Here is a 12,996-nt window from a genome sequence, read left to right on the forward strand (position 1 = left end):
GCATGGGTACGGCCCGTACCCAGGCACGCAGAGCGTGGGCAGGGGTATGTACGGACCGTACCCCCACCCGTGGAAGTACGGCCCGTACCCCCACCCGTGCATGTACGCCCCGAACCCCCACTCGTGTATGTACGCCCCGAACCCCCACCCGTGTATGTACGCCCCGAACCGCCACCCGTGTATGTACGCACCCAAGCGCCACCCGTGTATGTACGCCCCGAACCCCCACCCCACCCTGGTATGTACGCCCCGAACCCCCAGCCGTGTATGTACGCACCAAACCCCCACCCGTGTATGTACGCACCAAACCACCACACCAGCCGTGTATGTACGCACATAACCCCCACCCCAGCCGTGTATGTACGCACCAAACCCCCACCCGTGTATGTACGCACCAAACCACCACACCAGCCGTGTATGTACGCACCAAACCCCCACCCCAGCCGTGTATGTACGCACCGAACCACCACCCGTGTATGTACGCACCGAACCCCCACCCCAGCAGAGTATGTACGCCCCGAACCCCCACCCGTGTATGTACGGACCGAACCCCCACCCCAGCCGTGTATGTACGCACCAAACCACCACCCGTGTATGTACGCCCCCGAACCCCCCCAGCCGTGTATGTACGCACCGAACCACCAGCCGTGTATGTACGCACCAAACCCCCACCCCAGCCGTGTATGTACGCACCAAACCACCACCCGTGTATGTACGCACCTAACACCCACCCCAGCAGAGTATGTACGCCCCGAACCCCCACCCGTGTATGTACGGACCGAACCCCCACCCCAGCAGAGTATGTACGCCCCGAACCCCCACCCGTGTATGTACGGACCGAACCCCCACCCGTGTATGTACGCACCCAACCCCCACCCCAGCCGTGTATGTACGCACCGAACCACCAGCCGTGTATGTACGCACCAAACCCCCACCCGTGTATGTATGCACCTAACACCCACCCCAGCCGTGTATGTACGCACCGAACCACCACCCGTGTATGTACGCACCGAACCCCCACCCCAGCAGAGTATGTACGCCCCGAACCCCCACCCGTGTATGTACGGACCGAACCCCCACCCCAGCCGTGTATGTACGCACCAAACCACCACCCGTGTATGTACGCCCCCGAACCCCCCCCAGCCGTGTATGTACGCACCGAACCACCAGCCGTGTATGTACGCACCAAACCCCCACCCGTGTATGTACGCACCTAACACCCACCCCAGCAGAGTATGTACGCACCGAACCACCAGCCGTGTATGTACGCACCAAACCCCCACCCGTGTATGTACGCACCTAACACCCACCCCAGCAGAGTATGTACGCACCGAACCACCAGCCGTGTATGTACGCACCAAACCCCCACCCGTGTATGTACGCACCTAACACCCACCCCAGCAGAGTATGTACGCACCGAACCACCAGCCGTGTATGTACGCACCAAACCCCCACCCGTGTATGTACGCACCTAACACCCACCCCAGCAGAGTATGTACGCACCGAACCACCAGCCGTGTATGTACGCACCAAACTCCCACCCGTGTATGTACGCACCTAACACCCACCCCAGCCGTGTATGTACGCACCGAACCACCACCCGTGTATGTACGGACCGAACCCCCACCCCAGCAGAGTATGTACGCCCCGAACCCCCACCCGTGTATGTACGGACCGAACCCCCACCCCAGCCGTGTATGTACGCACCAAACCACCACCCGTGTATGTACGCCCCCGAACCCCCCCCACCCGTGTATGTACGCCCCCGAACCCCCCCAGCCGTGTATGTACGCACCGAACCACCACCCGTGTATGTACGGACCGAACCCCCACCCCAGCAGAGTATGTACGCCCCGAACCCCCACCCGTGTATGTACGGACCGAACCCCCACCCCAGCCGTGTATGTACGCACCAAACCACCACCCGTGTATGTACGCCCCCGAACCCCCCCCAGCCGTGTATGTACGCACCGAACCACCAGCCGTGTATGTACGCACCAAACCCCCACCCGTGTATGTACGCACCTAACACCCACCCCAGCAGAGTATGTACGCACCGAACCACCAGCCGTGTATGTACGCACCAAACTCCCACCCGTGTATGTACGCACCTAACACCCACCCCAGCCGTGTATGTACGCACCGAACCACCACCCGTGTATGTACGGACCGAACCCCCACCCCAGCAGAGTATGTACGCCCCGAACCCCCACCCGTGTATGTACGGACCGAACCCCCACCCCAGCCGTGTATGTACGCACCAAACCACCACCCGTGTATGTACGCCCCCGAACCCCCCCCACCCGTGTATGTACGCCCCCGAACCCCCCCCAGCCGTGTATGTACGCACCGAACCACCAGCCGTGTATGTACGCACCAAACCCCCACCCGTGTATGTACGCACCTAACACCCACCCCAGCAGAGTATGTACGCACCGAACCACCAGCCGTGTATGTACGCACCAAACTCCCACCCGTGTATGTACGCACCTAACACCCACCCCAGCCGTGTATGTACGCACCGAACCACCACCCGTGTATGTACGGACCGAACCCCCACCCCAGCAGAGTATGTACGCCCCGAACCCCCACCCGTGTATGTACGGACCGAACCCCCACCCCAGCCGTGTATGTACGCACCAAACCACCACCCGTGTATGTACGCCCCCGAACCCCCCCCACCCGTGTATGTACGCCCCCGAACCCCCCCCAGCCGTGTATGTACGCACCGAACCACCAGCCGTGTATGTACGCACCAAACCCCCACCCGTGTATGTACGCACCTAACACCCACCCCAGCAGAGTATGTACGCACCGAACCACCAGCCGTGTATGTACGGACCGAACCCCCACCCCAGCAGAGTATGTACGCCCCGAACCCCCACCCGTGTATGTACGGACCGAACCCCCACCCGTGTATGTACGCACCCAACCCCCACCCGTGCATGTACGCACCGAACCTGCTATAAGAATGGGGTGTGCAAAACACCCCCAGCAGTGCCCAGACACAGGAGGGGTGGGTGCAGGGTCCTCCCAGCAGTGCCCAGACACAGGAGGGGTGTGTGCCTATCACTCCCAGCAGTGCCCAGACACAGGAGGGGTGTGTACCTATCACTCCCAGCAGTGCCCAGACATCGGACAATATACCCCATCAACAAGTTCAGTGACCTACAAGGGTGATACCCCAGATGCAGGCGGAGCCATCGCTGAGCCAGCATGGCTATATTGAAAGGCAACCCTCACACATCCAGGAAATGTAGACACAGCACAGCACAGCATTTGGGAGACACCCTGCAGGAAAAATGGCCTGGGCCACAGAGGATGGAACACACCTTGGGACAATGTCACCATACAGTGAGAGCAAACATGACCAAATACCATTTGCAGAGACCTTTGTGATGGCACGCAGATGGCAGGGTACACCCCATGAGCAGCACACTCCAACATTTCACAGACCCCTAACACATTATCACCACCCCAACGCAGGGAGCACCAGCACCAACAGCAAGTCCAGGAAAGCATCAGTGTGCAAAACAAAAAGAAAAGGCTTTATTCAGCAGGAAAATATATCAGAGAAAATGTCCACTATGTACAAGGGCCATGGGCCAGCCCAGCAGCAATGTCCGGGGGGGGGGGTACACATCGGGACGTGTGTCCCCTAGCTTGCCTGCACAGTTCACAAGTCCATTTCATCCACAGAAGAGGGGGCATCAGGGGGGAGGGTGGAAACAGGCACCGCAGGGACAGGAGGGGAAAGGGTAGGTGTTGTGGGTGCAGGGAGGGATGAATCTGCCACAGGGGGGGTGCCAGCGCCAAAGGTGGAGGACAGAATGGCGCTGCACACGTCGGCAAGTTCCCCCAGCGACTCCCCCGTACCCAAACCAACCACAGGCCCCAAGGAGGGGGGGGGGGCAAAGGGATGGGTCGCAGCGCCACTGGGGGAGGGTGTGGACAGGGTGGGGGACTCAACTCCCCTGGCCGGGTCCCGCCTCCACCGCTTGCGGGGTGGTGTCATCCTGGGGCTGGGGGGCACACTCGCAGTGGATGATGCTGTCACTGACTGTTGGCCAGGAGAGCTAAGGGGAGTGGATTTGGAGGGAGTGGGTTGTGTGGAATGCGGACTCCCACTGTGGCTGCGTGTTCTACGTTTCTCCCCCGACCCAGTGGGTGTGCCTTCCTCACCCTGTGTGTGCGTGACAGGAGGTGTGCGCTTCGCCTTCCCTGGTGGTGTGGTGCCTGTGTCTGTTGGGGTGCGTGCACGCTGACGTCTGGATGTGCGTGGGACAGGCACGGGAGTGGGAATTGTGGATGGGGCAGGGGTAGGGGGTGTTACGCAGCGCTGCAGGAGATCCAGTGCTGCAGTCAGTGTGGAGTCTATGGACCTCAGCAACTGCCGTTGGTCAGACTGCGCAGCCGACATGCCCTCCATGTATGCCTCCATCTGGGTCAGCACCTGGGTGTGGGCATGGAGGACATTTAGCATCGCAGTCTGACCAACCTGCAACTGCCTCAGGATGTCCACAGACTCCGCACTCACCGCAGCAGTGGTGACAGGGGCAGGGGGTGCGGTGCCTGGCAGGAAGGAGACATGTGGGGACCGAGCACGGAGGGAAGGGCCACGAGCATGTGGGAGGCCGGTGATGGAACCTGAGGTGGCGGGGGGATGTGGAGGGCTGCCATCAGCTGGGGGGGCAGACTCCGCCACCTCTGGGAGCTCAGCCTCGGACCCGTCTGCGTCATAGTCTGTGTTGGCAGTCAACAGGTCCTCCGCCTCACTCCCTTCGGCCTCCGTGCCACTCCATGTGCCAGACAGGACAGCACTGCTGGTACTGGTGCTCAATCTCTCCTCCCGGTCCGTGCTAGTGTCTCCTTCCGTGTCCCCCGGCGATGCTGTGGGCAAGGTGAAGAGACAGGAGAAAATCAGACACCTGTACACTCATGTCACATGAGTCAAATATACATAGGTCACATTGCATAGCCTGAAAAGCAACAGGAGTAACACCTACAAAACAATGTACACATGTAGGCCATGGAACACACAGTTTTTCTACCCACCATGCCACTGAGACACAATGGAGATCATGACACAACAGCAAATCACTGCACCTGAAATTTTAGAGAGGAGTCAGCCTCTGGGGACAAATGTGCACAGCACCTGCACCACACTGCGTCGTCAAAAAGGGATGAGCATGAATCATATCCATTTACTCTTGCCGCATGCTGCAAAGGCAATACATGAAACCAGGCCACACATGACAGGGTCACTGCACCTTGAGCGTATGTCCAGTCAAACATCACACACAGGCTAAACCCAGCAAGGAGGATGAAGCTTCTGACATGTAGGCCTTGTACGCACAAACCACCCACACCTGAGACAATCTCATTGAGACGGAGGAAGTATGTACACCTCTTACTCTGGGATGGAAACACATGGCCTCCACTAATTCATGACTGTACACACACAGCCCCTGGTGGCCATGTCCACACATCATTGACAGGCAAACATCATCAGATTGTCTCAACAACACACACAGGTAATGCCCACTATGAGTATGCACAAGCAAAATGGGTCCCCCTGTACAGTGGACACATGTAGCAACCTGTAGGTCCTAACAGTTGAGCCCAGGGTACAATGCCACCCTACGCAACCCATGGCAAAGACACAGTGAATGGCCATATTGTTGGATGACGCACATGATACCTAGGAAGAGGTGCCCCAGGGCACAGTAGTGCCCACACTCCTCCATGGTCCAGGATGGACATGACTGCAAATTAAGCAACCGTCCCTGCACTTAGCAGGCCTCCCACTCAGGCACATCATGTCAGAGGGCACACAATTGGACATGCATGCTGGAAGGCTGTACATTTTGGAGACACACCCCTATGTCGTGATTCACAATCAGTGCCAAGTGACATGGACACCACAATGACTGAAATTGGCCATGGCACACGCAAGGTCCCCATACCTGTGGCACATCACCCCCACACATGATGCTGATAGCATAGGGCACCTGCATGAACTGCCTGCCTAAATAACCGTGTGCAAGAGTGGCGACAGACCAGGGAACACATTGCAAGGAGGGGAAGGGAGGGAGTGAGAACAGCACTGTGCTACTTTGTGGAGAAGTTGACGCACTGCACAATCAAACCCTGGCAGTGTATCCATGCAACTGCACACTTACATTGGCTGGGGACACACACCTGACACACATGTACCTACCCCCTTCCTGCTGCTGCCTCTCCTGTAGGCGCCTGTCCATATCGGGGAAGACCACCGCCAGCACACGCTTCTGGATGTGGGTCAGACGACGGCGGCCACGGTTCTTACGGCTCTCAGGTGAGTCCCCCAGCAGGAGCCGTGCAATCCTCCTCGTCCAGCACCGGATGTCCTGCCAGCGTTTCCTCACCTGAGACAGGCTCCGCCTCCGACCCTCTGTACCCCTCACGGCACTGACGGCTTCCCTCCAGATCTCCCCCTTGGCAATGGCGCCTACCTGTGAGGATGCAAAAGAGAGAATACATTAATCCACATGAGCAAAGACACAGAGACACACATATAGAACAATCCTCATTATGAACAGGCCATGGTATGCATGCAACTAATTGCACCTTTGTCATAGGGACATTATCCACTGTGGAAGGCCAAATGCACTACGTGCCAGTGGAAGCACACGGGTGGCATGAGGGGTACCACACACTCACTGACCAGGGATCACACTGTGCCTCACAGGCTACACCAGGATTATGTACAGCACCTCACAGCAGTCACCTGCCCCAGCACACTGATGCTACCTCAGCAGAGTACACAGACACACACAGGTACAGGACAATCACATGGCATTGCCAACTGCGGGTACACACCTCACTCTGCCCATGTGCCAGTAGACGGGGGTGTCACAGGTGTGGGGCTGGCTCAGCACGGCATGCACACAGCACTGCTCCCTGCTCACATCCGATGGCCAGGCCATATCCATCCCTCATGCTGCTTGTGTGCAACACTCCCCATATGCACTCACCCACATGACAGGGGACTAACACACACACCAATGTGCAGGGGACGAACACGGCCTTTGGACACTCACAGCACAGGTACACTGAACAAACACACATCCATGGGTACTGACACCTGTCACACTGGGGGGAACACAGGATCACATCAGGACTGTGGAAACAACATCCCCAGGAGGAGTATGCAGGCAGAATGTGGCATGCACCTTGCATTCATTGTCACAGTAGGCACTATGCAAGTGAGGAGTGCACACAGGAAACACAGCATGCTCTGCATGGGTGACATGAGGCCTTCCACACCCTGGGACCCACTCCAAACAACAGTGCATGTCTGTCACACATGGACACAATGCCAGAAGTCACTGTCACACAAAAGGGGCACAGTCTAAGCTAGTGGAGTCTGCACTCACCTGAACCCCTGGTCGACCATACAGGCTCTGGAACTGTGGGAGGATCACATCTATCAGGGCAAGGTTCTCCTCCTGGGTGAATGGCTGTGACCTCTCCACAGTCCTGGACATGGTGCCAGAGGAATCACTATCAGCAGCAGTGGTCATGGATGAATGGATGTGCAGGCAAGTGCTCTCTCATGGGACCTGGCTGCCTTATATATGCCTGGCTGGCCTGTTCATGTATAGGAGTACAGATTGATTGGTCAGTCACATTAGCATCCTACGTTTCATCCAATCCCTTCAAACCTACCCCAGTGTGTGGCTTTGCATGGTTTCAGTTTTGATAATGATGTCAAGTCAACATCCACATTGCAACAATGTAGATGCTTTCAAACTGACTTCTGCTGTGCACCTGGTGCTCAAATTCAAAAATTTAACTCAGTCTCCATGGCAACCATCAGGCATTTAGGCCCTTATACTTGTCCCTCATGTGTCCCCTATGTGTTTTCATACATTTACACACAGGTACGGTGCGTTCCACGCCCTAGGCACCCCACAAGCAGTGATACCGACCGTACATGCGCTTGTACGGTCCGGATCACAATATGGGCGCTGGCGTATGCGTACGCCACAGTAGTACGGACTGTACACGCGCTTGTGCGGTCCGGATCACAATATGGGCGCTGGCGTATGCGTACGCCACAGTAGTACGGACTGTACACGCGCTTGTGCGGTCCGGATCACAATAAGGGCGCTGGCGTATGCGTACGCCACAGTAGTACGGACTGTACACGCGCTTGTACGGTCCGTACTACTGTGGCGTACGCATACGCCAGCGCCCATATTGTGATCCGGACCGCACAAGCGCGTGTACAGTCCGTACTACTGTGGCGTACGCATACGCCAGCGCCCTTATTGTGATCCGGACCGTACAAGCGCGTGTACAGTCCGTACTACTGTGGCGTACGCATACGCCAGCGGCAATATTGGCCCAGGGACCCTATACACGCGCTCCGAGCGTATGTACGGTGCGTATAACAACTGTCAGTGGTGACAGGCGGCACACAGACAGGAATGGAGCGGACAGGTATTGCCAAGGGTGGACACAAATGCATTGTCTGTGCAATACCACCTGTGTGTGACACAGGTGTGTCAGGATGTGATGTGGCACTTTACCCCTGAGGTGTGGGCAAAGCACATGTACGATGAGCTGTGTACACATGTCGTGTGTGATGGTGCGCATTGTACCACACATCCCCTGCACTCCTTTGACATGTGTGCATGTCGTACACACTAGTGGAGCCATGAGTCACTTGCATGTCCCAGTCACGGACACCCGCACCTGTCCCCTGATGCCAGGTACACGGAATATTACATATGACACGTGTATGGCTGCGTTGCATGCTGCAACCATGTCATGTGTGTGGCATGTCGTTCCATGATTTTGCTGTAGGTGTGTGGTTCAATGCGTCAGCAGTTGCTGCTGCCAACATGTGTCTGTGTGTCGATGGGCATGGCACACTGTTCCGCACACCAGCCCACATATGTGATTTGCCATGAGGTGTGTATGTATCCAACTACACGGAGTATCAACACAAGTACATATCCACATGCTCCCTATGTATGTTCTGTCTCGACATGTACTCCTCAAAGGCAATGTGTGTGGCCTGTCCTATTCCTATGACATGTGACCAGTGCATATCGCATCCAACTACCTGTCTGTACCATACGCATACTACTTCTGCACATGTGTGGATGTCTGTGAATCCTGTGATGCGTGTGCATGTTCACTTACACTGGCCCACAGCTAGTCTCATGCCATGTCATCGTGATCTTGCCCCCCTCCGTTAGTGGCTGTCCCTTGGTAGGAGTGTAACCTGACTGGCGTACGTGTCCAGGAACTGGGGCACAGACCTGACTCACAACGTGGCATATGTGTATTGGCTGTGTAACATGTGCTCAGTGCATTGACGATGTTGTTGTACAGTGCTCACTCTTAGGTGTTCCTTCCATTTCACTGCAGGGCTCCGCCTCTCCCTCGACGTATGCCAGACATTGCTGCCCTGCATGAACGGGACTGTATACGCCGCTACAGATTCAGCCAACGGTTGATTGATGAGTTGACTGGCCGGCTGGAAGCACAACTCCTCCCGCGCCACAGGTATCCAAGTGCACTGACACCCAAGTTGAAGGTGATGGCAGCCCTACATTTCCTTGCCACGGGTACGTTCCAACATACCATTGCTGATGTCGGGGGCATGTCCCAGACGATGTTCAGCCGTGTTCTGCATGATTTCTTAGAGGCCATGTTGGTTCACCTGGATGAGTACATTAAATTCCCAAATCGTGAGCAGTTGACAGATGTCAAGCGTGAGTTCTATGCCCTGGGAGGGATGCCCCATGTCATTGGGTCCATAGATGGGACACATGTTGCGTTGGTACCACCACAGGCACAGGAGGTGGTGTATAGGAATCGCAAACATTATCACTCCATTAATGCCCTTGTGGTGTGTCTGTCCAACATGGTGATTTCACATGTCTGTGTTCGCTTTCCAGGATCAGCACACGATGCCTTCATCATGAGGCGTAGCAGGGTGCCAGAAATGATGCTGCAGCTGCGGAACGAGCGAGCATGTATTGTTGGTGGGTAGACTCTGGCAGTTCAGTGTTTGGCGTCATCTTCCAATCTCACTGCCTGTGCTGACACACTTCTGTCCATGATGTTTCCTTGTAGGGGACGCTGGCTATCCCAACATGCCATGGCTGATGACGCCTGTCCGCAACCCCAGCACGGCTGCCGAGCACCGCTACAACAACGCACATGGGCGGACCAGGAGAGTCATTGAGAGGACGTTTGGACTTCTGAAGAGCCGATTCCGGTGCCTCCACAAGACCGGCGGAGCACTCCCATATGCCCCGGTGAAGGTGTGCAAGATCATCATCGTCTGCTGCATGCTGCACAACATGGCAGTGGAGGAAGCTGTTCCACTCATACTGGATCAAGATGACCAGGACCATCCACCCGTGGAGGATGAAGGGCTTGGTGACGGGGCAAGTGATGTGGAGGAGGAGGAGGCTGTGGAGGACATGCGGAGTCGGCTCATACGCAACTTCTTTGCTTAGTGGTGAGTTCCAGTGTCTGAGTGTGCACGCATTGGGCCGTGTGTGGCATGTGTTGCAATGTGTGTGTCCATCTGCATGTCTGCCAAGTGAGTCAGTGGTGTGTATTGAAGTGTCACTCAAGTGATGGCGCAATGGAAGGATGTTGTCTGAGGGTCATCATTGTCACCTGTCATGTTAACAACATGATACGTGTTAAGTACATGCTTGCGGATGTGCTCCTTTGTGCTGAATCCTTGTGTGTCTCTCTTCCACAGGTCCATGTGCATGCTGTCTGCTGGTGGCATTGTTGTGCTCCTGCTACTCCTCATGAACACAGCGACATGTGCTGATTCAGCGTCACATGCACGGGCAAGTGTTGAAATCTCCTCAGGGTAAGGGATGCCTCACGTCGTTTTGGGTGTGTGAATTGTTTGTAGTCTGTGTGCACTTCTCCGGTTCATGTGTGTTCCATTTGCATACATGGTGATCCTACATGGGGAACATGACATGGGGCAGGCTTCACCTGGAGCCATGCTCAGACTTGGTGACTGTCATGTGGCAGGGGATTGGGGATTGTGATGAGGCCATCATTGTGTGTAACACTGGCCTCGGAAACATACAGGTTGCACCGGGTTGACATGGTGTGTGATTGCCCCATCAGGGCCTCAATGGTGTATAGCGGCCTCTCCGTGGCAGCAGGGGGTGTTTAGCTGTTATCCGTCACTTGTGTGCCAGGTCAATGGGATGCCAGCATCTGTGTTGCAATGGGGGGTGCCAGTGTTGCTCCCACATGTACATCCACATGACCTGTGTATGTGTTGACAGAGTATCATTGTCATTCCAACACACATGACTAATAAATTTGTCCCTCTGTCTCCAAGGTGCCTCTTCCCTGTCAATGGTGCCCTGTTGCCACTGTGCGTGCCGCAGGTCTGGCATAGTTTTCATAGGTGGTGCATATGTGTCTATGTGTAGAGTGACAAGATGCTAGGGGTTTGTCAGGGAGTGGGAACTGTATTATGCACAAGATGCACAGTTCCATCCACCTCAAGGCAAGAGAGACCATCCCCCAGGGCAACTACAACATCCGTGTCGAATCCTACCCTGCAGTCTACGGACATGTGCCTCACGACTCCCATGGTACTTGTCCATATCCGGAGTGCATCTGCACAGCTCTGCTACTGCGTCGGGCAACCAGGCCACATCAACGTCCTAACGGGATGGGGGGAATGTTTCACAGCCAGCTGCAGGATGACCTTCTAGATCCACGCCCACACTCATGATGCAGCCCACAACCCCAACACAACCATGTGGCACAGTGATCCTAAACTGCATTCTGGCATCTCCATGCATCCAACCTTGGCCTAGCCACCATTCTCAACATCCGCCTGACGCAAGCATGCTGCACATTGTAGGGACACATGTCTAGACATACCTGGGAGCGGCAAGCCAGGTCACTCAACATGATCCCTGACCTCTGCGCATGACTGTTGCTCCCCTGAATGTGTCTGTAGCCACAGTTGTGCGGGAACCACTCAGCTGGTTGGGCCCAGCACAGGTGAGTTTGGTACTCCATGTCTGTATCAGATGAGACATTGGGACCCATGTGTGTCCTGGGCAAGACTGCGACCCCACGGTTTGGATGGTTGGAGTTAATTCTGAGATCAGGCATGCTTTGACTGTACGACACACACATGTATTGTAATAATGTAGAATCACGGCATCATCTTGTAAGTGTGATTAATTTATTTGTGGTGGGGTACGGGTTTGTGGGGATGACAAGAGGTGCACAGCGGGAGTGTAGAATCCAAAGTTCACTGGGGGAGTTGGTATCCTTGTCGTAGCAAAATGTCAGAGTCCATGCCACAGTCTTCGTCAACATAGGTCAGACAGTGACCAGCAAGTCCATGTGGCAGAGAATGTCATGTGCTGCTATTGGGCCAGAGGGCCAGGTGCCAGGCCAGGTGACCTGGGAGATGGTGATGTTCTGCTGACTCTCACAGTCTTTTTCGTGGACGACCCACCTTCCTGCGGGGACCCTCGGAAGCAGTCCGTGACGATGTCTGTGACGCTCCGTCGGATGAATCCTCCTCCTCCTGATCCCTCCCTGTGTCTGGTAATGGCCTTCGCCTGGTGCCACAGGGAGGGTTGCCCATGTTGTCGGCAATCCGACGGAGTACACCGGTCATTTGGGTTTGCACCGCCACGAGCTCAGCCTGTCTATCCTCCATCCTTCCTTGGTGTTGCAGTTGACAGGCATGTTGCTGGGACTGCAGGGTCTTCATCTCCTGGAGGGTCCCCTTGATGTCATTGAGGGTGGACGCAATCTGGTCCATGCCCCTGGTGTCACGCCGGTATGTATCCAGGATGTTGCTGACCTGGGACACTACCGGGTCCTGAGCTGCCTGGTCAGGTTCGCGCCTCCGCCGTCCTCCACTCCCGCCACCCCTGCCCACGTGCACCTGGCCTGCCGTTGTGGGTGCATCGGGTCTCC

This window comes from Triturus cristatus, chromosome 12 (assembly GCF_964204655.1).
Source record: "Triturus cristatus chromosome 12, aTriCri1.1, whole genome shotgun sequence".
Classification (NCBI taxonomy): Eukaryota; Metazoa; Chordata; class Amphibia; order Caudata; family Salamandridae; genus Triturus; species Triturus cristatus.